Raw genomic sequence first — 27,147 nt, forward strand, 5'->3', positions numbered from 1 at the left:
GAGGGAGCTGGGACGCTCCAAGAGACTGGTGTGTCTCCGAGACCGGCGTGTCTCTAGTGGTTGGAGGAGCCCGTGTGCTCCTGGGGCTAGTGTGCTCCGGGGAACTCAGAGTGCGAGTGGTGCTCTGATAGACTTGGCGGAGGCTGGGTGGACGTTTGTTTGTGGTCATCCGACCGGGTGGTACTGCGGTCGAGGCGTGGCTCATTGCGGGCAGATTCTGGGACTCACCCAAAACCCCTAGTGTGTGTGGTTTGTTGGGAGCAGGTCCCGGGTCTCCCGTGGTAAAGTACACAGCGATCTGTAGTGCCGCCCGGGTGGCGGATGTGTTCCCCAATCTCGGAACAGTGAGTGTACTGTTCGGTCTGCGGTAGGGTCCCGGTTCCCCAGGACTTGGTCGACGGGCCTTGTCCCATTTTGGTAACACGTGTTTGGCAGGGATTTGATGCATAGGAAGCATGAATATATGTGTGTGTGTCTAGTAGTGATTGTGCGGTCTGGGTGTTGGTGAGAGGGTGAGTGTGAATTTTGTGTTGGTGTGTGATTGAGTGGGTGAAGATGCCGTGTTTCAGTAAGCTACGGTGCCTCGGGTGCTGCTGCGGCGCCTCGAACACTAGATTGGCTGAGAGCCACCCACCCCAGTGGAGGGCTCACCTAATTTCGAGATGTATGTTAAACATGGATTGACTCCAATTTTGTTTAATACTTTGTGGCACAAGTATACCAAGGGTAATGTAGATTTGCAATGGCCGTTGACTGGTTCTTTCGATGTGGCAAAACTAGATTATTTGCAGGACAGATTATTTGCTAAACGTAGCCGCCAGAGTATGTTCGATTCCTTGAGGATGTGGCAAAAAGAAGTAAGGGAATGACAGATGAGAGAGGAGAAGGTGGCTCAGAAGAGAGCAGCGCAGACGATGGCACAAAAGGCGAGAGAACATACTAAGAAAGAGAATGAGAAACAGATTGGGCGCACAGACAGACTTCATAGGTTACAGACGGGTAAAAGCTATGTAGTAAGAGAGGAAGAGCAAGATGAGATGGAGGACATTTTGAATGTTCGGCCCCCTCCCCCGTATGCTCCGCAATCATTGTACCCCGTGTTGACAGGTTCTGCTTCCCCTGTGGAGGTTTCAGTTCCACAAACGGTTGCTCCTCCCTTGTTCGGCACTCCCACTTCCTCTGTTTCGGCCCCTACTTTGTTGAGAGATGTTGAACAAGCATTGTCTTCTGTCACCTCTTCCGTGACCGCGCCCTTGGTTTCTTTCTTTGCGGCGAGCCCACCTGCCCCCTCTGTGATCTCTTCTGCACTTCCCACTGTTTCTGCTAGCGCTACCCCCCAAGGTGAGTTGACGACCCCGACTCGAGGTGCCGGAAGGGGAATACTTACCCAAGTACTTAAATTGCTGACACGCTCTACTGTTGGGTTGGATGAAAAAACGATAGTGGCTAATCAGGCTTGTCAGTGGGCTAGGAGTCCTATTTACGCCCTGGAAGACATCTGGTCCACAATGAAGGATTATGAGCCTCTGATGCAGCAGCATGCTTTATGGCATATGTCAACTGCGCTGATAGCGTTGTGGGAGCAAGGATATGGTGGAACGGCGCCCCAGGTTCTTTATGACATTAAGGACAGAGCCTATAGGGCTAATACTAGTATGAGGGATGTGTTACAGAATCTGCGGATTTTTCTGGAATATAGAAATGAATTGCCGTCAGCAGGAGGGCCCTATTTTTCTGGAGCACATCCAATGCGCAAAGTTCACCCTATTTTCCATCCTGAAGTGCCTGAAGTGGTAGACCCAGTAACTCATAATGTGACCAGAGCTCGTGTAGAGGCTCGTTTCCAGGAACAGTGGGTATACGCGCCTTGGAAACGGAGCGAGGTGTTGGCGCTGAAGGCGCAGTTGCCCGACTCTAGAAAAAACCCAACTGCTTATTACAAAGAATTGACGGAAGCAGCTTCCTCGACGGTCATGACTTTAGCTGACATAGAATTGTTCTTTGGATTGCTGGTCCCGGTGGATGTGTGGAGGCAGGTGAAGGGTACAGATCATGTGGAGGAATTGGGAGGTACTTGGGAGAAATTTAAGGACTGGAATAAGGAACGGAAGCCAGGAGAAAAACCGAAACTTGAGATCTTAGCATTACCGGGGCGAATAATAACATTTATGCACTCTCTTATTCCTCCAAAGAAGGTGGATTGGGATAAGTTGACTGCATGTAGACAAAAAAAGGACAAAGCGGTTTTGGATTTCTTCACTTGTTTCGAGGAAGCCTTTTTGGATTTTAGTGGTCAGGATCTCTCTCAGGATGGGGGCTTGCGACTTTTCATGAATAGGTTCTTAACTAACTTGTTACCAGAAATAGCGGCTAGATTGCAGGCATTGGAGAGTACATGGACGACGTCACCCCCTCTGGTATTCTGAGTATGGCTCAGTATTATGAACATAGAGAGAACGAGAACAAAGACAGACAGGAAAAGAAAGCCAAAGACTTGAAGACAAGGGTGCTGCTGCAGCAGGTGTCGAAGGGTCGGGGACGTGGAGCCCCACCTATGGTAGCTGGTCGAGGTGGAAGTAGTTATGGCAGGGGAGAGAAGAGAGAGAGTCTGGGGCCGAATCAGTGCGTGAACTGCAAAAAGGAGGGGCACTGGTGGAGAGATTGTCCGGAGCCTCGTTCCAATGCTGGACCAGGTAGAGGTAGAGGTCGTGGGGAATTTTGCAGGGATGACAGACAGTTTGATGAAGGAAGGCGACCAGGGAGAAATTGCTTTGACGGAGAGAGGGATCGACAACATTTTCAAACTGAGGGTGACCATGATAGAGACAGACACTACTACCACGACGCATACGCATTGGAGGACATGACTGGCTTCTCCCATAACTAGGACTGCGTAGGACAGAGCATGGGACCAGTTTCTGTGGATGTTGATCAACGAGGACCCTGCGGATTTGTTGGGGTCTCCTCAGAAATTTTTGGTCGACACGGGTGCTATGAAAAGTTCTGTAGCACGTTCTCAGGTCCCAGGGGCGGCTCTGTCTGGCAGGAATAATGTTTCCGTTGGGTTCTCAGGTACTCCGGTAATTAGCCCCATTTCTAAGCCTCTTCCACTTACGATTGGTCCTTTCACCGTTGACTCTCCTTTCCTTTTGACTTCGAATCGTGGCGAGAATTTGCTGGGTTTGGATTTGTTGAAGAGATTGTATTCCACTATTTACTGTTCTCCGGACGGTGAGTACATCACTTTGGGTCCTACTGTCGCGCGTGCGCAACAGTGCTTCTCAAAAGACGAGCCTCTTCCAGCTGAGTTTGTGGGGATTCCGGAGACTTTGTGGGCCAGTGGTGATATTGATGCGGGAAAGGTGGATATTGCCCCCGTGTCCATCAAGGTTAAGGTGGGAGCCCGATTGCCCCGAATACCGCAGTATAAAATATCTAGGGATGGTGAATAGGCTTTCTACAAATAATACAGGATTTGATACGGTCGGGTGTAGTGGAGGAGACGGCCTGTAACATTTGTAATAGCCCCATTCTCCCGATTCTTAAAAGACCCTCTGCTGATGCAGGTGATGGTGCACCTGATGTTTATCGTTTCGTGATTGATTTACGCCACATTAATAAGGTGGTTGAACCCCAATATCAATGGTCTCTGACAGTACAACGATTTTGACAATGATCCCTCCCACCGGCATATATTTCTCTGTTTTGGATTTCAAAAATGCTTTCTTTAGTATCCCGGTACACCCTGACAGCCGTCATCTTTTCGGATTCTCATTGGCTGGCCGCAGCTTCAGATTTTGTAGAATTCCCCAAGGCTATACAGAGAGCCCCAGTATTTATAGTCAGGCTTTGAAGGCTCAATTGGATGATTTGGAACTCCCTAAGGGCAATGTTTTATTGCAATATATAGATGATCTTTTAATAGCATCTGACACCGAAGATGGGTGTCGAGATGCCACGGTTAAATTGTTGCACTATTTGGCTCGAAATGGACACAAAGTGTCCCTTTCTAAATTTCAATACTGTCGACAGGAGGTTACCTACTTAGGTCATCTCCTATCGAAGGAGGGGCGGAGGTTGACACTGGAGCGCATCAAGGCGATAACTAACATGGCTGTACCTAACACGCAGCGAGAGGTGCACGCGTTTTTGGGCATAATCTCGTATTGTCGCCAGTGGATACCTAATTATGCCTTACTAACCAAACCCCTTCTGTATCTGACTACTAAGGAGGTGCGCGAACCCCTACCCTGGACTCCAGCATGTCAAGAAGCTTTTGAGTCACTAAAAACTGCTTTGTGTTCTGCACCTGTTTTAGGAACTCCTGATTACCAGAAGCCTTTTGTGCTTTATGTACATGAGACGGAAGGTTGCGCGTTGTCTGTCCTAACTCAATGTTTTAGAGGGAAACAGAGACCTTGCGCTTATTTTTCTGCTATGCTTGACAACGTGGCGAGAGCGTTGCCAAGCTGTCTAAGGGCTACAGCGACTGCTGCGGTCTCAATTAGACAATCGGCGGGGCTCGTGCTGGGTTCTGATCTCACAGTAATGGTACCGCATGCTGTGGACATTTTATTGAACAGAACGCAGACGCAGCATTTAACTAGTGCTCATCTTACTGGTTATGAGATCACATTATTCGCACCCCATGTTACGATTACAAGATGTGCCACTTTGAACCCGGCCACGTTGCTACCCATCCCTTCAGATGAAAAGGATGATGAAGTTCATGATTGTTTGTTTCGGACAGAGGAGGAGACGAAGGGAAGTATAGATTTAACGGACACCCCCCTAAATGATCCCAACGGGGAGCTGTATGTTGACGGTTCCTGTTTTAAACGTGCGGATGGTACCTCAACTGCAGCATACGCAGTCACAACATTGAAAACAGTAGTGGAGACTTCTAGGGTCCCGTACCACTCAGCCCAAGCTGCAGAAATAATAGCATTGATGCGAGCGTGTGAATTGAGTGAAGGACTGGACGTGAATATTTACACTAACAGCCAATACGCCTTCGGCAAGGCTCATAGCTATGGGCGACTGTGGGCAGAGAGAGGGTTTTTGACATCACACAGACAAAGGATCCAGAATGGTCCGTTGATATTATGACTGTTGACAGCATTGACACTTCCCAGACGACTGGCTGTGATCAAATGTAGTGCACACAAAGCGGTGGTGGATGATGTAGGACGGGGCAATGCATTTGCAGATCAGATAGCTAAGGAGACAGCTAGGATAAAACTCCCACGAATGTTTGTGGCAGGACCAGCTAGGTGGGTACCGGACGTTGACATGTTCATGAATACTGTACAAAGTGTGCGGAACATACAAGAAAAAGCGACTGAGGATGAGTTGAGGACATGGAAGGATGGTGGGGGACGGTTGGACTCGGATGAGTGTTGGACGGATGTGTCAGACAAAAGACGATGGTTACTGCCGGACGCATATGTCCTCCCAGTGGTGACAATAGCTTATGGGCCAGCTCATATTAGTGCGAAAGGAATATGTAAATTACTAGACCCAGTGTGGAGTAATAAGAACATTTCCAAGATGCCAACCCATTTAGTGCAGCAGTGCATGGTTTGTTTAAGACATAATCCTGGAAAGGGAACACCTGTTCCGGTTGGCAATTTTGCTCCTCCTTCTTTTCCTTTTGAAGTGATCCAAATGGATTATATTGAAATGGAGAGAGTCAATAACCTAAAGTACGTCCTGGTGGTGGTATGCTCCTTTAGTAGGTGGGTGGAGGCTTTCCCGACTAAGGATTGTACGGCTATCTCAACAGCTAAGATGTTAATAAAGGAATATTTCTCTTGTTACGGATTGCCCCGGGTGATCTGGAGTGATAACGGCACATCTTTTAATGCCGAATTGATGACACAGATATGTAAGGGACTACAGATATCACAGAAATTTCATGCAGCCCGACACCCCCAGGCTGCGGGTTTGTTAGAGAGGTTCAATGGGACTCTGAAGTTAAAGATGGCCAAGATACAAGAGAGTACAGGGTTACTTTGGCCAGACGCACTCCCCCTGGCTTTGCTTTCCACTAGAGTGACAGTCAATTCCACGACAGGTGTCTCACCCCACGAGGTCATTTTCGGCCGTCCGGCCAACGTGTGGGGTGTCCCTAGACTTAAATGTTTCTCGGAAATAGAATACCCTTTGTTGATAGATTACCAGTATGCTTTGACTAAAGATCTCCGTTCTGTTCATCAGCAGGTAGCAGACACCCTGAAGCCGCGGCCGGAGGGTAAAGGACACACTATACAACCCGGGGACTGGGTTGTCGTTAAGAAGTACCAGCGGAAGTCCTGCTTGGATCCAAGGTGGTCGTAGCCGAGGCAAGTACTCCTCACCACCCGCACCGCACTCCGGATCCAGGGCCGCAAGGCGTGGACACATGCGTCCCACGTGAAGCGCGTCCCACTGCCACTGCCATTTGACGAATGGGTGAGAAACGGCGTCGCTGACGACGAATGTGAAGTAGTTCCTCGGTACATACCCTTCTCGGATGCTTTGTTGAGGGGTGAGGAGCCGGATCAAAGAGAGGAGAGGCCGGCTCTGATTGCAAGTGGTGAGGCCTCTCCTGATCACAGTGAGCAAACATCAGCGGATAAGTCCCCTGCCATTGAGCCCCCCATTCTGTTCACAGATCCAGAGGTGCGAGGGAGCACTCGTTATAATCTGCGGCCCAGGAAGGGAAGGAAAGAGAACTGAGCACTGGAAGAAGAGAACAGTGCTGAAGAATAGTTCAGTGTTAGGGACAGACTGCTGGTAAGAGCCCTGGTGCACTGTCGAGACATTGTCGGATGGGACACTAGATTGCGCCTGGGCCCGGATTAAGTGCTCCTGAGTTGCAAAAGCTGTGCGACTCCGTCGTGGGATTAGGGAACGAACAATAGAAGCCTGCCTGTGAGGCTTTAACGGACACAGGGAGAAGATCCCTTCTGAGGGTGAAGAATCCCCTGGCCGGCTTCGGTGTGACTGTGACTGTTTGATTACCTTTTTAGTTTAGTTTTGGACTTTTAGTTAGGGAACATGTACCCCTTTGGCCATCCCATTCCTGAGGAGGAGCAGCCTTTTGCAGCTCCTCGTAGACCAGAACCCGACTCTCAATGGCTCGCTCTGTCACGAAAAGGAAAAATTGTGGCCATTGTAATATTCATCATTGTATTTCTAATAATTCTTGGAATACTGTTTTTCCTGGATGAAGCCTACCCTGTTCATATGTTTATCCCTACCCCTTCTGTCCTTCCCGAGCACCATATGGTTACTGTTGATTATGGTGAGCAATGTTTGCGAAAAGGTTACCGTGATAATGTTTTTATCAAGACTCTACATCATGCCCATGCTGTGTATAATGTGACAGATTGTTGGGTTTGTGGGTTGCTACCTTCTGCTGCCTATAAAAAGGATAGATTGCTGGCACTCCCTTTAACTCCTGTGAATAGTTGTGTGGGATGGTACACTTTAATTGGCATGGTGAAATTCTTTCAACAACCTGATTTTCTAGGTCCTCGATTACCTAGTAAAGGATCTACTTTGACAATGCGAGTACGCCCTATGCTCACCTCTTCTCTTGGACAGTTGTTTACTGACGGACGTTTTGATCAAACATTTCTGGAAACATGCTCGAAGAAAGTGGGACGATTTGTGACTCCTAACGACACTGACAAAGTTAGGGAGAGTTTCCTACAGTTGAACTCTTCTCTGGCTTATAGACACCCTCCTGTGACAAACGGTAGTAGTCATTCTTTGGTACCCCTGGCAGTTGTTGGGCCCTCACCATTCTTCTGTATCCTGGGGAGGGGCCCTATAACGGTTGGGAACAGTTCTTGCAATGTGACTGCTTCGATTCGCTTGCTCCTTAGTCCTTCTTTGGTCACTCCCCCGAATATTTACTTTGTTTGTGGAGATAATGGATACATGTGGTTGCCTGAGGGTTGGGGTGGGGTCTGCTATCTGGCTTATCTGCTTCCTCCTGTCTATGTAGCACCCTCAGACTATCATAAGATTCATCGTCGGTTTGCTATAATGCCTGGACAACGTCAAAGGAGGGCACTCCAAGTTGAGGATGTAGATCAGACTGATACTTCTTTGCAGCAATGGACAGATTTTTCTAAGGGTTTACTGCCATTCTGGGGTCCCATATTTAACAGTAGGGCTATTCTGAGACTGTCAAGGGTGATAGAGAAAGTAGTGCATACTGAGGCAGACATTGCAGCTAATATGTCTGTTGAGATGCAGGCTATGAGATTATTTATGATTCAGAATAGGATGGTGCTTGACGTCATTCTTGCTGATAGGGGTGGAGCCTGTCGCGTCATCGGGACGTCTTGCTGTGTGTACATTCCTGACTCGGCCCCCACTGTTAACTTAGCTGTACAGAAACTTCATAGATTAGCGACTGAACTTCATCAGGACACTGGTACTTGGTCACTACAGAAATGGCTGTGGGGTGTTTTCTCCTCTTGGGGCTGGAAGATTTTGATGGGTGTGGTAGGAGTAGTGGGTATATTGCTGACTTGTTGCCTATGTGTTTATTGCCTTTCCCCTTGTTGCTCCATATGTGCCAGTAATTTGCAATATCCTAAAAGACCAACCCGCCAGTATCCTGTTTCTAATGACTTGGAGCTCCATGATGTTCACTGGTTGATGCTTATTGATGATGATGTTTTTGATTGATATGCTTCCCCGTCACTAGTATGATGTGTAAAGACCTTATCTTTTAGCTAATAAAGGCTATGCCCATGTTAGCCACATAATGCTAAAAGGAGGGTCTGATAGGTTTCATTTTCCGATGCCCCGACCACTTACATTTACATTTATGAGTTAGCATAATGTGTCTAACTAATGATGTATCCATTTATGCATTTCCGTTTATATTCTCCATCTCATTATTCATTTATGTGTGTGATATTATTCAGTTTTCCTAGCTTAGCTTGTGTGCCACCATTTTGGGGTGCTTCTCTCTGCGTGCGAGTCGCACTCGCTCATTCCCCCTCCCGTAGGAATAGGAAAAACCCTGGACGCAACAGTTTTCGTTTCTTAGCTCACTGTGATCGAAACTAATAACAAAAACCCTAATCAGTAATGTTCTCATGCGCTGGAGATGCTGAGGCCCGGCTCCGCGGCCTTGGGCAGAGATAACCAAATTTTGCTATTGCAGGTGTAGATGCCTCTTGTGTGAGGCCATTGTTGGCCCTCTCCGGGGTCCAGTACTTTTCCAGTATGGGCGTGTTTTACTTTGCTATACCATGTTATAATGTATTGCTGTGATGAGATGAGTCAGTCCTCTCGACGCACTCCTAGGGGTGAGGTCGGACAGGGCCCTCTCATATGGGAGTTTGTGGCCTAATAAAATACTTTGTTTATTCTTCTCCACTATCCGGCTGACTTCTTACTTGGTAATTATAGGTGAGTGCAGTAAGTCACTCGGGTGGATTTGAGCCACGCTTATCAGGTCCGCCATTGCGCTGCGCCCAAAGTCCAATAACTTTCTTTCCAGATTATACGTGGCAGTGACAAAACAAAGGCACAGCTTTCTCAAGGTAAAAGAAGAACTGCGAAATTGCAAACTCAAATACTCAATGCTGTTCCCTGCAAAACTCAGAGTCGAAGCGGAGGGGAAAACATGGTTCTTCGTAACACCAGAAGAGGCCCGGGAATGTCTTGAAGGATGGCGCCAAGTCACCAATCAAGGCAGAAGCGGGAGAAAGTACAACAGACACCCATCAACAGCAGCACAACCCGAGGCTGAAGAGAACTCCATTGGAAACACCAAAGACAACCCCAAGAACTCAATAGAATATTCAAAGGTTCACAGGACACGTACTAGCCACAGACTCGATTAACCTCACTAGCGACAGTTGTGATAAAACGCAATAAGATTAGAAGTTTAATCCTAGGAGAACTGTAGCGAACCCTGTAAACATGGGGGACAGGTATTACCCCAGAGACACAAACGGAAGGGACCCGGACTGAACGCTGGATGTTTTATCTTTTTTTCTTTATTTTTTTTTCTTTCCTTTCTTTATCCCTTTATTCAGGAAGAAAGTTTGACACAGCTTGAATATACTTACAAAAAGGGAATGGACATGGGGAGATAACAGGGATGCTCCCCCAAAGAGGTACTGGGTAGGGGATGTCAGGCACTCTGCACTGTTGGGGAGGTGGGTAGTTTTAAATCCGTCATGCAGGAAGGGAGAGAGAAGGAGGGTAGGGATAAATAGAAATTGTATCAGTAATTATAATAGTTGGATGCAGATAGTAGTAAAGCACGACAGGTATCACTTGCAACACAACTCTGGCAGCCTGACAAATACATAACCACAGAGGAAGTAGGTGGCACAGACAACTATACATTTCAATCTCACGCTTCCCACAACCATGCAACACCCAATAGGTAACATACACCTCCAGTTCCTTTCCTGGAATGTGAACGGAATGAAGGACAAACTGAAGAGCGAGCTAGTATTACAATATATCAAACGACAAACACCAGATGTGGTCCTGCTACAGGAGACCCACCTGGTAGGCACTTCATATAAAGCTCTCTATAGATGGGACTTTAAATTAGTGGTACACTCCGGCTTCACCTCGGGCTCGAGAGGGGTAGGGATCCTCGTTAGAAAACAATTTTCCCTAATCATTCAACAGACATGGACGGACCAATAGGGGTGATTCGCAGCAGTATCAGGCCAATGGGAGGGGCAACCCATTAATATAGTAACAGTCTATATCCCCCCAGCGCTTCACACAATAGCTCTGCCTGCACAGAGTACTTTTCTGCTCAAACTACCGGAAGGCGAGTTGATAATTGAGGGGGACTTCAATATAACCCTGAGTGACCCGATAGACTGACTGACACCCAGAAAGCAACACCGAACCACATCCCGGTTTGCTGACTTCTTGGAAGCCATGGGACTTGAAGATGTTTAGCATACACAATACCCACAACTTTGACAATACACATTTCACTCCGGAGCACACAATAGCCTATCACAAATAGATTTTTTGCTCACATTGGCAGACAAAGTGGCTAGGTTCAAAGACATACACCACCTGGCGAGGGGCATCTCTGATCATTCTCCTATCTTGGCCAAATATGTAGAAGATGCTCAAAGCCAACGCCGCATGTTTCCTATATACCCAGGGTACCTGAAAAAAAACTAATTTGGAAGGGCCTCTCAAAGACCACACAATAATATTTCGAAGATAATGAACACTCAGTCACTTCCCCAATCACCCTGTGGGAAGCATGTAAACAAGTTATCAGGGGAGAAGCAATCTCCCTTATTTCAGGCCATAAAAAAGAGAAGAAGCGAGTGACAGAGGCCTTAGATCAGGAAGTGCATCATCTAGAAGCAATACACTCCCAAGACCCATCTGTGAGACGATGCCAGGGCCGACAGGCAACCACCCAATATAGGATCTATGAAGTAGGGGACAAAGCTGGTAAACTGCTTGCCTGGTTAGATAGACGGTATTGAGCACAACTTATTGTAGAAGCATTTGCACAACACTACGCCAAAATCTATACCCCAATAGCCACGCAATAGTAACTGAAGCAGCCGAATTCCTTACAGATATCCGCACCACCTCACTCACAGAAGAAGAAGCACAACAGCTTGAAAGTGACCTCACAAAAGAAGAAATAGCAGCAGCAATAGGTGGTATGCAGTCAGAAAGGGCCGCGGGACCAAACGTCCCACTCGAACTGTTTAAAAAGGCAGCAACAAAGTTAACACCACACCTGATAGCAATGTACCAGGCTAGCTTAAAGGACGGGGAGCTCCCCAGGGACCAATGTCTGGCAACGATAGTAGCAATCCGTAGACCAGGTAAACCAGGGTAGGAATGTGTTTCTTACGGACCCATCTCGCTGCTTAATGCTGCAGCTAAAATACTGGCAAAAACTTTTGCGAATAGACTGACTCCATATATTACCAAACTAGTACACCCAGGTATATCTTTGCTTCATGCCGGGCAGAAACACAGCTCTTAATTTACGTTGTCTCCATGGGGTACTGGGTCGCAGGCACAACATCCATGAGGAAGCAGTCATCCTTTCCCTGGACGCCCACATGGCCTTTGATACGATCGAATGGCCATTCCTTTTTACAGTCCTAGAACACATGAGGCTCGGCCCCAAATTCAGGTTCTGGGTCCGTCTGTTATACACGAAGCCACTAGCACAAGTAGTGGTAAATCCTAGACTGTCTGGAACATTAGTCCTGGGGCGAAGGACACAACAGGGATGCGCCCCTGTCCCCAATCCTTTTCGCCTTAGTATTGGAACCGCTCACGGTGTGGGTGAGGAGGGACCCCCTTGTTCGGTGACTCCGATGGACGGTGGACTGGGAGGACCGGATATCATTATACACGGATGACATTCTAATATACATGGCTTCACCAATTCGCTCCCTGGCCAGAATAATGAATAGCTTCATAAACTTTGGGAAGTATTCTGGGTACACAATAAACTTCAATAAATCAATTTTGTATGTTCTTGTCAGCCCGCCCCCAAAATGCCCAGGGGTTGCGGGGTGAGAGTGGTGGAGGATGGCTTCCGCTACCTGGGTATTTTCATTAGAGCCAATTCGGAGGAATTTATGAACTGGAACCTTCAAGAACCCCTGAGACATCTATGAAGTGATGTCAAACACTGACGGTCCCTCCCATTAAGGTAACTAGGGCACGCAGCACTCTTTAAAATGATGGCACTACCTAGATTTCTATACGCCCTTCAGAACACACCATTCTATGTTCCGCAGACATATTTCAAGGCAATAGAGACTGAAGTGCCTAGCCTGGTATGGGATGGGAAACCATCCTGCATAGCTACTAATAAAATAATCAGAGGATGGTACGATGGCGGTATAGCACTCCCACACATTCAGGTGTTCTTCGGGGCCTCACAGCTCATACTTCTTTACTACTGAATACACTCCCCTCAGACTGACCCTGCATTCTGAATGGATCGACACATCCTGGGCGAGCGAGGTGTCCTACCAGCACTATACACCAAAGCAAATATGACATGTTTCTCGAGACCCACAGCACCAACGGTCCACCTGTGGCACACAATACACAAGAAACTGGGCTGGCACAATAAAATGACCCAGTTCACCCCACTCTGGGAGACTGAGAAACTGGGCAGACTGATTAGTTGTAAAGGATTCCAAAAATGGGACCTAATAGGAATCTCAAGGGTGGGAGACCTCTGGGACAAAGGGAAAGTTATCCTATTTAAAAAGCTACAACAACGATACAATATGGCCTCAATGGAAACGTTCCGTTACCTACAGATCAGACATGCACTTATGGCTGTTATCCCGGCAGACACAACCCTCCCAGAGGCATCACCAATGGAAGATAGCTTACTTAAGGACTGGATGGACCGGAAGGCAATCTCTCTAATGTAGCAAAAGTTCATCATTAATTTGCCAGACCCCACGCAGTGCCTGCGGGAGAAATGGCAAAAAGACATAGAAGAACTAGATAACACAGACTGGCAGGATGTGCTGGAATCCCAGTGGGAGGTGGCAATACCCGCTAGATTGCGACTGGTGCAACTCAAAGTGCTCCATAGAACATACTAACCTTGGGGAACGTTATTTAAAATGAGGAAAGCAGACTCCCAGCTCTGTCTGCGAGGGTGTGGGGGAACAGGCACATTGTACCACATTCTGTGGGACTGTCCTGAAATCAGAAACTACTGGGGAACAATAATGAAGACAATTACACAGATTTGTGGGGCCCCAGTACCACCTGAACCCAAAACATGTCTCCTCCATACATGGGAGGCCATGGACCTAAATTGCAAAAACCAAGACTGGGCGACACTAGTTATGATGATCGCGAAACATAATATTGCTAAACACTGGGGAGTGCAGCCTACACCAACATATGCCAAATGGTGCAAAGATATGGACTGGGTCATGGTAGTCGAAAAGGCAGTCTATGTTAAGAGGAGAGCTGAAGAATACACCAGGACAAGATGCAGACTTAAGCCTAAAAAATAGCCCACGAATAATAGACGGGATGGTCATGGTCCACGATAGACAAGTTGATGCAATTTTGTCAATGATTGCTTGTAATGTACTGATAATCTGCGATATGGTCAATAAAAAGAGTTAAAAAAATAAAAACATTCTGCAAACTGTATAAGTGACCATAATCTATTAACTTTGATTCTGAATATGAATGTGAGTAAGGAACATGGTCGGCAGACACAAGTTGATTAACTTCAATACTAGTAAAGGGCTACACGTTAAATGGGACCGCATTAATCCCATTACTTGTCTGTCGCATCAGTTAAAAGCTGTGAGCCCACCTTTAATGTTTGTTTGAACCTAAGTGTCGATCCGTGTTCCATCTTAAAAGGTTATTGTTCCCTGTGCTGGAACATTTCAGGCAAGATTTCAGTGACAAAGAAGGCTGGTCCCTTCCATCACTTTAGATGGTTTAATGAGGCATGCTCAGCTGCGCATATATTTTTTAACACAGGCACTTAGAGCAAGTCCATGTATCAAGAAGAGGTGAAACAAGCTGTTGGACCTGGCCCTTTCTGCAGGGTTATCCCCAAACATTTTGCCTTCTTCCTCCCTTTTTTCTGACCCTCTTTTTATTGGCTTTAGGCTTCTAGACACTTTACTACCGCTAACCAGTGCTGAAGTGCATGTGCTCTCTCCCCCAAAATAAGGTATGATTGGTTTACACCTGTTTGGCATATTGGATTTACTTGTAAGACCTTTGTATAGTGTCAGTTCGTCAGTCAAACAAACTTTATTCGGCCATATTTTGACCATAAAAGCACATATACACAAACCATAAATAAAAGGACTAAAATCCACACCATTTATCATGAAAACAAGTCTAAAAACTCATATGAGCTATCCTATAAAGGTGTTTAGTGCCCTCAATTACATGATTACCCAATACAGAGTTAAACTTCTACAATTTCATAAGCCTTGTTAAAGTGCATTTCTGTACAATATTTCTCACATGCCCACTAAAAACATAGTTGTTCTACTACCCATTTATTGCATAATCAAACGTTTTCTGTGCTGTAAGGCCCCTGCTAAAAAGCTTGCCACCCCAAAACATATCAGAGGTGAAGACACTATTTGCAGGTATGTCAGAGCAGGCCTCACTTGTGCAAAATTGCAATGTTTTAAAAGTGGTAAAATATGTCTGCTCCGGAGATCATTATAAAATCCACAAAAAAACATAAAATGTAAAAGATCTTGATCCGAAAAATCATCACAGGAGCAATGCTTTAAATACCTTGGTTTGGAAAAGCCCTTTGGAAATGTTAGATACCAGTGAATACAGTTAAACTTTAATCTTATTAAAAAAAACAATGGTGTCGATTTTTGATATAAGACCAATTAGTTTGTGCTAGGGGTCCCGATTTCAATATTATGTATTGTCTTATTGTCGGTTTTTTAAGTTCTATATTTCCCTTTCCAGCGGCCTCCTGACTAAAAATGTATTTTTAATAGCTTTTAACTCTCCAGGATACATCTTTCTTGGATGTGTAAAGAGATCAGGACACCCTACCTGTTGATGTACTTGCATTATTGTCCTTCCTTCCCTTCCTAATGTAAAGCGCTCTGATATCCTATGGGATCTAGTTTGCGCTATATAAAACTTTATAAATAAATAAATAAATAAAATAAATAGGTTAGCTAGTTGCGGAGCAATGTAAGCTAACAAAGGTACCTCAGCAGACCTATCAAGCCCCATACAGTCTTTTAATACACACTGATTCAGGGTAGGTATGGGACTAGACTATGCTTTTGACCACTATATTAGGGGGCCACTGCTATCTGGTCAGAAATGTAGCCCTGCCCAAATTCTTGGTGATTACACCTACACTATGAGGGAGCACACCAACTGTAATTCATCAGGGCTGATATATGCCATCTTATGCCCCTGTGAGTTTTTATACATTGGCCAAACAACACAAAAAATGGAATGCCGCATTCTACAACACTGTAGCAGAATACGCTGTGGGGTACTAGGTGCCCCACTAGTGGAACATTTCACCACTTTTGGGCATTCGGCTGAGAGCCTGAAGTGGTGGGTTATCAAAAAAGTCAGCAGGAACCCAAGAGGTGGTGATCCAGCGCCCTTATAGAAAATATGTCATAGCTACACTACCCAACTCTACAATACTCACCATTAATCATAAATCACTCACAAGGCCCATAAACTAATAATGACATATTTTGAGCAACTGAATCATGTGGCCTAATTAATAAACTTTATTTGCAAACTATATATATACATTTATATACAACTGCAGTATATCGACTTTACCATAGTTTTATAATTCTTCATTTATTTAAGCCACTCAGGCGATAAGATCAGCTGATGGTAACTAAGTTCTCTAAATAACAAGGCCAGCTTGTATTTTCAAAAACTTATTTATTAACTATTTATTCAAAGGAAAGTGTATTTTATTAGAATCTTTTTATTTAAGCAGCATGGTTCGAGGAATTGCAAATTAGTTAAACAGTTTTCAAGCAAAATCAAAGAGCATTTTTTAATGAAGAATAAACAGTTTTTCCATCACCTAAACCTTATTTCCCTGTCTAAAACTCACTTCACCTAAAATAAATTGTAAAGTCTTTTAGACCTAACAAATCTTACGTGCTCAAAAAGAAGTCCGTCAGCACGTCACGCCCATCTGGATTTGGAAAGCGAGAAGCACCCTCCTTCCAAAGAGGTCAGTTTTTATACCTTTCCTAACTAACTAATCTAAGTAAAAGTATACTTTTCTCATTTGAGCAAAACGCTGATTCGCTGTCAAGTGGCAGACCACATTAGATCATCACATTTTCGAAGCCCAGTTCCGACTCTTTCTTAGAGTCTATTGTCCCTTATTCTCGTGTCACGTAGCTTCCTTCAGCTTGCAACATTTAAAATATTTGTCCGTGACTTCCTTAGCTTGTCAATCTCTCTGCCGGTTCCTGACCTTGGTCAAGCCGACCAAGGCACGAAAAGTTCACTTATTTAATCAAGTTTGTATTTTTCTTCCTTTTAAAATATCAGCAGAAACTTTCCATACTGGGCTCTTGCTTTCTCTGAGCAGGATTTTGCCAACTGCATAATAAGACGTACTAGGCCTCAAGCCTCTTTCTTTGCAACTAGTATATAAACAAACACAAAAGAATAATTAATGCAAGAATTAGAAGTCATTCTGTTACCCACCCACCTTTGCTAATTAATTAACCCATTAGTCTAAGTTACCTAGCAGAAGCAAACAAAGCAACAAAACAGACTTATGCAACATTTAAAACGAAGACAAAACATGAGCACACAGAAATAAGCACATGCCATTATGAATAACTGCCGCATTTAAATCTGACAGCACAATAGACAGGATTAATTTTATTATTTCTCACATGCAAGCACTTTGCACATAATGCACATGTATGAGCACACATATTAGTTTCCCGCGTGTATTGTTCTGCAAGTTTACTCTAGGTTGATTAGTATTCTTCACTGCACACATTATTAATATTATTATTGATTATGGAAGTTTAACTTTGCGAGCTGAAATAAATATATTTCTAAATCTCGCTCCATCAGTGGTAATTTCTCACATACCCTTAATTACTGTGAGTGTTAATGGATCCATACATTTGACACAGTAATCAGGGGCCTGAACAAATATGAGGAGATGGCTAGACAGGCAGCCATTCTCCACATTGGTTAAACCATTATGACCCTTTCTGTATGTCTAGTCTACCTTGATATCCAGCATGTAAATAGGCAGGTTGAATCCCCATTGTCCAGAATGTAAATAGGCAGGATTATCTGTATTGTTCCTGCTACCGTCAGTCAGCTTCACTGGGCTCCTTTGGGGCATTAGAATGCTACACACTCAATGTATATATGCAATTTGGAACCGCAGCTATTTTTGGCACTCTGTATATATATTCACTATCACTGTATATATTGACACCTTAGCGTGATTTTATTCTATACAACTATTATGTGATCCTTCCATGTTGGTTACACTGTATATATCAGAACTACATGTTCCCTTTATACATATTGTGGAGGGAGACTAGCCCACTTTTTGGGACACTGCAGCCATCGCATCACTCTGACAAATTGCACTCAATACTCATAGGGCCAGATGTAGGTAGGGTTTTACCGGTCGGTAACGGCCGAATTCGGCCGTTACCGACCGGTAAAAGGAATTTGAGATGTAGGGGGCAGAATCGGTAAATTTACCGTTCGGTAAATTTACCGATCGGTAATTTTACCGAATCTGTAAATATACCGGTCGGTAAATTTACCGACCGGTATATTTACAGAATCTGTAAAATCGATATGTAGGTGGGACTCTTATGAGTCCCACAAGGCCTAAGAAATCTGTATTTTACCATCAAATTCAATTTGATGGTGAAATACCGATTCAGGTGTGCATGCACATGTGTGCATGCACACCTGTGCCATATGACAGGCAGACCTGCCCTTAGGGCAGGTATGCCTGCCATATGGCCCCCAAACCTTTTTTGGGGGTGCTAGAGGGTGTCAAAGTGACACCCCCTGCACCCTTGCCAAAAATCGGTATTTACCGATCGGTAAATACCGACCGGTAATGCCCCATTCATTCCTATGGGCTTAAAAGCCCATAGGAATGAATGGGGCATTACCGGTCGGTATTTACCGAATCGGTAAATACCGATTCTTAACGATTCGGTAAATGGAACATCTGGATGTTCCTACATACCCCCACTTCTTATTTACCGATTCTTAATTACCGAATCGGTAAAATTCGGTAATTAAGAATCGGTAAATAAGTTTTACCTACATCTGGGCCATAGTGTTCTGAGTACATCGTGCATAATCGCACTATTTCCCCTCACATGTGTGTAATGGTGACAGCGATGTTACCCCCTGACATTGAGGTCTATGTACATCGGTTACCGCTTGCCTGGCCCCTTCGCCTACCAGACGTGGACACTGAGCCTGTCTGTTCAATGTTTTAGTAATTCACCATACACGGCCGATCGGGGCTACATTGGTGCGGCTCTGATGCTTAGCAACGCGCGCACTACATACACGCTTCAGAGGCCGCCATCGAACAGTTTTGGTTAAAACCGGCTTCCCGCTCACAGTTCACTCTTGCACTCGAACTCGGCAGGACTACAAGCGCGAGGCGTGCTACGCCCGTTCCCTACATTAAGGTACCTTCAGATCTTAACTTTCCTCCTTCCATTCACTCTCGGTCTACATATGGGATTATTAATTCTTCCCTTATATATTTCTGTTTTTTGAACAGATACTCTCCAGATTCATTCGGAAATATGCACAACTTTTGATCCACAGTTTTTACCATTGAGGACTTCAAAAGGTGGTCCACATAAGGGGAATTCAGCTGTAACCAGATGGTGAGTGCCATACTAACCACCTTACCCAGTTTAGCATTTAAATATGTCTTTAATACACTAATCCATGGTATGGTTTTCCACAGATTCTATCCACCTGGTTGGATCCCCAACTTTTTCTTGGCATACCTGTGATGCCTGCCAGGCACCAGGATTAGGTCAGTACCACAACTATGACTATCTCCAATACCCATTCTCGGGTCCTCCAGCGCCCAATTAACACTTCATTCTCTACCCCTAGGTTGCCCCCTATCCGTCATGAGGAAGACTCGCAGCAGAGGTTCTAAGTCACCCTCTATGCACCAGTTGGGTCGAAACGTCGACGCTGTCCACCCACATGAGACCTGTACCTTCTCCCCCCACCATTGCTGCATGTTAAATTGATGCTTTATTAACATGTACAAGCATGATCTAAATAATTTTGCAAGGACGGGTCCTTTTATACTGGTCTTCTTTACCAGTTTGATTTCGCAATCATTGAAATAATGTGTATTCCTTAACCAGTGACTTCTACCCATCCCTATCCACCATGAGCACACCCATCCCTCATCACCCCCATTTTTGCAACCTTACTACTTCTTCAAATGCATAAATTGTTATCAATCATAAGTATATGAAATAAATATACTGCAATTGAATTACTTTTGGCGCTCCTTTTTGTTACATTAACTGTATGCTTTACATTGGTTTCTTGGAACATAGCTGTTTTCTAAAAGGTATCTCTGTACATTAACTGTATGCCTTAAAAACTATTATTTTGCTATATGGAATTAATTATTAGTGTTGATTACATTTTCAACACACCCTGGACAGACCAATTTTTCATTCCCTCTTTCAGAAAGTGGGCATTTCTCTTCCTTATAACTCTTTGTGCTTTGCAGCCTGTCTCCAATACATGTCTGGGCTAGGTAACAGCTACACATAGTACATTCTCGCGAGACAGCCAAAGCACAGGGAGGGCTTGATATGACAGGGCATACATCTGCATACATCCGCATACTGACGGTCTTCCTGTGTCAGGATACGCTTCGCAGGGTTCAGCAGTAGTAGAATAAAGGACCATCTCCTGACATCACCAAGTACCCTGACATGGGGTTCCCCCCCAGGGTCTTCGAGTTATCAAGTGAGGGGCACCAGGTAGGGGAGGGGTCAGCAGGGACAAAGGCTCTGAAATGACAGGAGCACAACCATGAAATACCAGGACACAAACTACTCTCATCAATTCTCGCTAGAAAACACAACATCAGTAATACCTGTGCAGCCTCTGCAATTGCCTTTAAGAAAACATCACAGACCCCCTGTACACCATCTAATAAAGAAAGCAGAGTACAGTGTAAATAAACATCAATCATTTAACATGCGCCCATGAATCACTGTGTGTATCGCATTTGCCCTACCCTGCCAGATAATCCTTTGAACCTTGCAGGATGAATGCAACAACAGGAACGATAGGAAAAAACAAGACAGCAACTCAGGTAGGAAGTACCCAGCCAGATAACTTCCCAATTAGTAGATCCTGTCCCCCCCTGGTGTAGTAAAAGGATAACAAGAACAGTCTTAAAGGAATCCTGAAAAAACGCTGTTGTTTTCACAGCTGAAAGAATAAGGTTTGAAGTACAAAACAGGAAGCTCCTATGACCATAAGAACGGCAGCCTGCAGTTGCGACCGCCGCCAGGCTCCGTCACCAAACGACTGAAATAAGATCCCAAAATACAGACGGTGTTACGCTGCAGCCGCTCGCAGTAACCCGCTGTAATGTCCTTAAGAAAGAAAGTATCCCCAATATGAAACAGACGGCGTTACGTGGTCTCCTTGACCCGCTGCAACCCGCTGTACTGTCACTATCCAAACAAATGTCCTTTATGAGATACGGTGTTATGCGGCCGACCGCTCGCCATAACCCGCATAGCAGCTAGGACTCGAACATCAATTGCATTACTGAGCATTCCATTAGTCCAAATGCATGTGCTACAGAGGCGGGGCACTCAGCCGAGCACCTCACCCTACTCACGGGGAACCAGCGACTTCTTACAGCTCTCAACTCCTGGCTCGCTTATCCCCGCTCCAGGAAACCCTCGTCACTCCGACGATACCACAGGAAGAATTACGCGCAACCTCACGCGCGCACTGAGCAGCCTTATTGACTTCCTGTCAGCGCACTGGCATCATGGGTAATGTAGTTCCATGCCGATGTGCGCTGACCGGGGACAATCCTGACATCCTGGGCAGGGAGAAGGAAGGTGGTTCACCCTGACATCTGAATAGGTTGTGTCCTGCCCTCACACAAAGGGCTGATTTAACCCCTACTGATAGTCTGGAACCAGGGCTGGATTTAAAGGAATCTTTGTGCATTTCAGAGGGCTCTTTTGAAGCCACCCTCTCCATTTTAGGGTAAAAGTACTTGGGATCTAACCTCATCTAATAAGACACTGCGTGGGACTTGACACCAGATTGCCAGGAGAACTGCTCTGCTGCCAGGAGAAACTGCCTTTCCTGCTAACTGCTTTGCTGGGTTGACTTGCTAAATGCTGGGCTACAGTAGGGACTTCCATACAGTAATTTGCCTGGATGTGCTGACCTGCCAGTTGCTACCTGCTTTTGTTCCCCCAAATGTTCTCCAGATGCTTGTTGGCTTGGCCCCTGTTCTCTCAGAGTCTCAGGACCATAAAAGACTCCACTATCTTTTTTTGCCATGAGTTAATTAAGACAATTTCAAACCAACAAGCACGTCATTCGGCAAGCACAACGCTTCGTGCTGCCTGATTCTGAGCATGTTTGGAGGAGCACTGAGGTGCGGGCACTTTCGTTAGGACCGAGCATCCTGTGTGGTGAAATTGATGCTGCAGCACTGACTTTCATCTGATCCCTCCGTGTGCCTGGGAGGACTAGAGGGTGGGTGCTAGTGACTGAACCAGATTTTATAATCCCGTGCAGCTGCACCCAAGATCACCTTCTTTCCTATCTCTAGTGTGTTGCACGATGTGCTTGTGCCACACAGGCAGTGCAGGCTGACATGATGAGCCGCCTCCTCGCAGATGTGTCACTAAGGCAACCAGAGAATCAAGGAGACACCAGGTGACATCATTGCTGCTGCAGTCCACACCCTAGCGTGAGGCAAGCTGGATGCCGCAGTCCCACTGACATGTCTTGGGTGTACTGCCACAGCACCATTTTGAAAGGGCCCCCCTGGTCAGCGAACCTCTCCATGGTGGGCACGTCCCCACAAGGAGCACTGTGGGTGAGTGGGGGTGAAAGGGAGTAGTGCAGTCACCCTGCGCTTCCTTTGCGGGCAGCTCAGTTTCTTTTATCCAAGCGGAGGCATCCTGGGTGCCCACTTAGGGCTCCAGCTCCCAGCGTTTGGGGGGCATTTGTCTTCTTCTACGTGGCGGGGTGGAACCCCCATGGGAGACACCAAGAGCGGCATAGAGCCGCAGTTGAAGATTCAACTGCCTAATGTGACTCCAGACTCTTCAGGAGCTCACAGAAGTTACTGTATAAAGTCTAATTGGGGCGCAGATGGTCCTATACCTATGATTCCTTCCTGATGCAATAATTTGTGAGGTTACTGCAATATATGTATTTCTAAAAATCCTGTATTACTTGCAAAATACTTATATGATTTCCATCTTTTTATCCTTGATGTGTTTACAATATAGTAATCTATTTTCATAAACCCTGTGTGGAGTCTCTTTTGTGGTGTATTAATTTTGTTACTGTGTGAGTTTGTTGCAGAAATGCTTTACACATTGCCTGAATAGATAAGCCTACCTGCTCTGCGCCAAGCTACAAGAGGGTGAGCATAGGTTGTGTTTGATGTGTATTTGACTTACCCTGACTATAGTGGTGGGTTCCACCTGGTTGGTATGCATGCCCTAGCCAACTAGAAACCCCATTTCTAACACAAGCCCAGTATGATTATTAAATTATTCTAGAAACTCATAAAGAGGAGATCAGATGGAAAGGTCGGGAGGATTTAGAAGCAGCGGGCACAGTGAGGCACAGTAAGAATTTTTGGGAAGTTGTGAACATGGTTTTCTTTTCCATCTGTGAGGCGCCTACACGTCTGACCAATATTACTGCAGAAAGATGGGAGGAATAATACAGCAAGGCCTTTTATACTAGTAATGAGGGAGAGGAGGAGAGGGGCAGTCCTCCTGCCCCTAGGGCCACAACTATTTTGAGGCAATCTTTTGGCGTTGAGGTTGTTATCGCTATTAACGAGTGCTTCAGGTAAAGCTCCATGTCCTGATGGTGTGCCAATAGATATTTTTTAAAGACTGACAGAATGCTTTTTAACAATATACCCTAACACAAGTCATCCAATGACAAGCTTTATATTTACAATCATCCAGAATAAGAAAAAAGGAAAGATAAGTGTTATTTCAGCACCATAGAAGGGGGTAAATGTTGGGGTTGCAACATTTCCCAAAGAGAATTACCAGGCTCAACTTACCAAGTGCTGCAAATCACTGATTAGGCTCATGAATTTCTAGGCTGGTCCTTGTATCACCACACGGAAATACATTGCCATCAATTAGAGCTTCTCCCTTTCTTTTGCATAGTTCTATGTGTGTGTTTGGCAAGGTTTATTGCCAGAATTGACAGTCAGTATGCTGCAGCTAGGTGCTCAGGTAGAGTAAACATTTTTCTAGCTAATGCATCAAGAATTTTCAGTTCTATTAAGGATACAGAGGCAAGGATTATACTTCTCTTCTCTTTACTGCAAATATACAGCAGTCAATCAAAATATTTCAAAGTATGAATGACATTTTGCCTGAAAGCAGTAATACATCACACCATGGTCCACCAACTGCAACAGCTGTGTGGGAGCAGAATCCCAATATTCTATTGTACCTTAAGTTTGAAACACCCAGAATTTACCTTGGAAGTACTGCTCTAGAACCCTCCGATCTACACGTAAAAGAATCCACCATTATTCACCATCAGTCTCAATAGAGAAACATTATTAAAGTAAATAGTACCCAAACTACTCAATAACTGAGTTTCAGATGAGAGGAAAGTTACAAAATGTTGTTACAGAATCTCATTAATCAGGCAGTACAGAATAATTGATAACATTTAATAAAGACATAAATGCATTGCACATTGTCAGAAATCAGAATAATTTTAAGTCCATCATTACAGTAAATAATTAAAAGAATGGGCAACTATTCAGTCAAAGTCCCTAAAGTCTAAGGAAAAACTCTATCAGGTTCAAAAGGAACACTGACAGCATCTCTGGAGGAAAAGGAAAAGTCTTACCTAAATCAGGCCCGAGTCCCAAGAGGAACATAGAAAAGCCAAGATGGCTGACAGGTGAGGAGCTCCAGCAAGGAGCTCCCGGCCAGGGACTGCCTTTTCGGATCAAATCCCCAGATGCCCTTCTCCACCTAGTACCCAATTACTCAATTGATGTCCTACTGGGCTGTGGTCCTCGATACCCTAATCTCCCGCTTGCGGACTCGAGATTCCTGATAAAAAACAGGACCGATGCTTTCTCCCATGTAAATGCCGGCCTGGAAGAAAGATTGCGACCGGACTACTCTGAACAAGACAAGCAGGCAGACACGATCCAGTTGCTCACTGGTGAGTGGGGTATGACCGGAGATCGGCAGACCCTGTGAGTGTGCTGGCGGTAGTGAGGAGGCTGGGCGGGAGTGCCGGACTAGCGGGGGAGCAGCAACCTCTACGTCGCTCCCTCTCCCCTGCCCCTCTCGGGATGAAGCAGGCCTTGGAACTTCCCGGACCCGACCAGCCACCCCACCACAGGCCTTTAATTACACAAGGCAACCAGCAGCCTAGGGTCAGAATGACAGCAGTGAATTCCAGGGTCGATGACCCTCGTGGGTGCCCTGAGCACTGCCTAACCTCAAAATGGCAGTCAAACTGACCTGAATCTGTCCGTCCGCGTGACCATGGCCTAGGTGGACCTCGGACTGCAATTGCGAACGGACCCCCTGCAAGGTAGAGATCAGCCTGTGGGGCAAATTCTTGTTCAATTGAATTGTAGAGGCTTGGGGGTCTTAGATGACATCCCTGACATCTAGATAAGCCCTGCCTACCTTCAACATAACGCCAAGACGAGACATGCCTGACCCGGACTTGGCGCCCGCTATACAGTCGGCGCACCGCTATGGACATCTCCAACTCAGGGATCTCTCGGGTGTCTGTAAACATTCGAAACAGTCTGGAGCGGCCGCCATCTTGTGTCTCGGTAGGACCGAGACACAAGAGGTGGCTAAAAACAAAAGGGGGAAATGACCAAAAGGGGGCAGGGTACACCCCCCCTGACCCCCTAGGTTTGATGTGGGGGCCATAAAAGGGTCCCGCGGGACAAAAAATAAATGTAATTTTTTTACGATTTTCACGGGGGGAGCGCCCAAGACGCGCACCGGGGAGCGTACCGGGGAGCGTACTTTGGTGAAAAATAGTGAAAATAATAGTGTAAAATAATCATTTTGAGTGATTACAGGTAGGGTAGCTCTGAAAAGAGCTTTTGGGTTCTGTGGCTGTTTTAGGTACCTACAAGTACGTCCCACACACACCCACACGCACACAACCCCACACCCCCACACCCACACACTCCCCACACACACCTCACACACGCACACCTCCACCCACACCGAAACACCCCACACCGCTACAGCGACACCTTACACATCCACACCCACATCCCACACACCCACACTCACACACACACCTCACCCCCCCAACACACACACACACACGCACACACAGATACCTCACAGACACACCCCACACATCCCACACACACACCTCCCCCCCACACACACACACACCTCACAGACACATCCACACATCCCACACATACATACACATTCTACACACATACCCCCCACACCCACACACACCCCACACACACCTCACACACCCACACTCCCACCTACACCCAAACACCGCACACACCCACACACACACCTTACATACCCACATCCCCAGCCACACCCACACCGAAACACCCCACACCCCCACACCGACACCTTACACATCCACACCCACATCCCACACACCCACATCCCACATACACCTCACCCCCCCAACACACACACACACGCACACACACACACCTCACAGACACATCCACACATCCCACACATACATACACATTCTACACACATACCCCCCACACCCACACACACCCCACACACACCTCACACACCCACACTCCCTCCTACACCCAAACACCCACACACCCACACCCACACCTTACACACCCACATCCCCAGCCACACCCACACCGAAACACCCCACACCCCCACAGCGACACCTTACACATCCACACCCACACCCACATCCCACACACCCACACTCACACACACACCTTACCCCCAACACACACACACACACACGCACACACAGATACCTCACAGACACACCCCACACATCCCACACACACACCTCCCCCACCCACACACACACACACCTCACAGACACATCCACACATCCCACACATACATACACATTCTACACACATACCCCCCACACCCACACACACCCCACACACACCTCACACATCCACACTCCCACCTACACCCAAACACCCCACACACCCCACACCCACACACACACCTTACACACCTACATCCCCAGCCACACCCACATACCCCACACACCTATACACCTCATCCCCCCAGACACACACACACACATACACATACACACCTCACAGACACACCCCGCACATCCCCCACACACACCTCCCCCCCC

Source organism: Lissotriton helveticus, chromosome 3_1 (genome assembly GCF_964261635.1).
Source record: "Lissotriton helveticus chromosome 3_1, aLisHel1.1, whole genome shotgun sequence".
Lineage (NCBI taxonomy): Eukaryota > Metazoa > Chordata > Amphibia > Caudata > Salamandridae > Lissotriton > Lissotriton helveticus.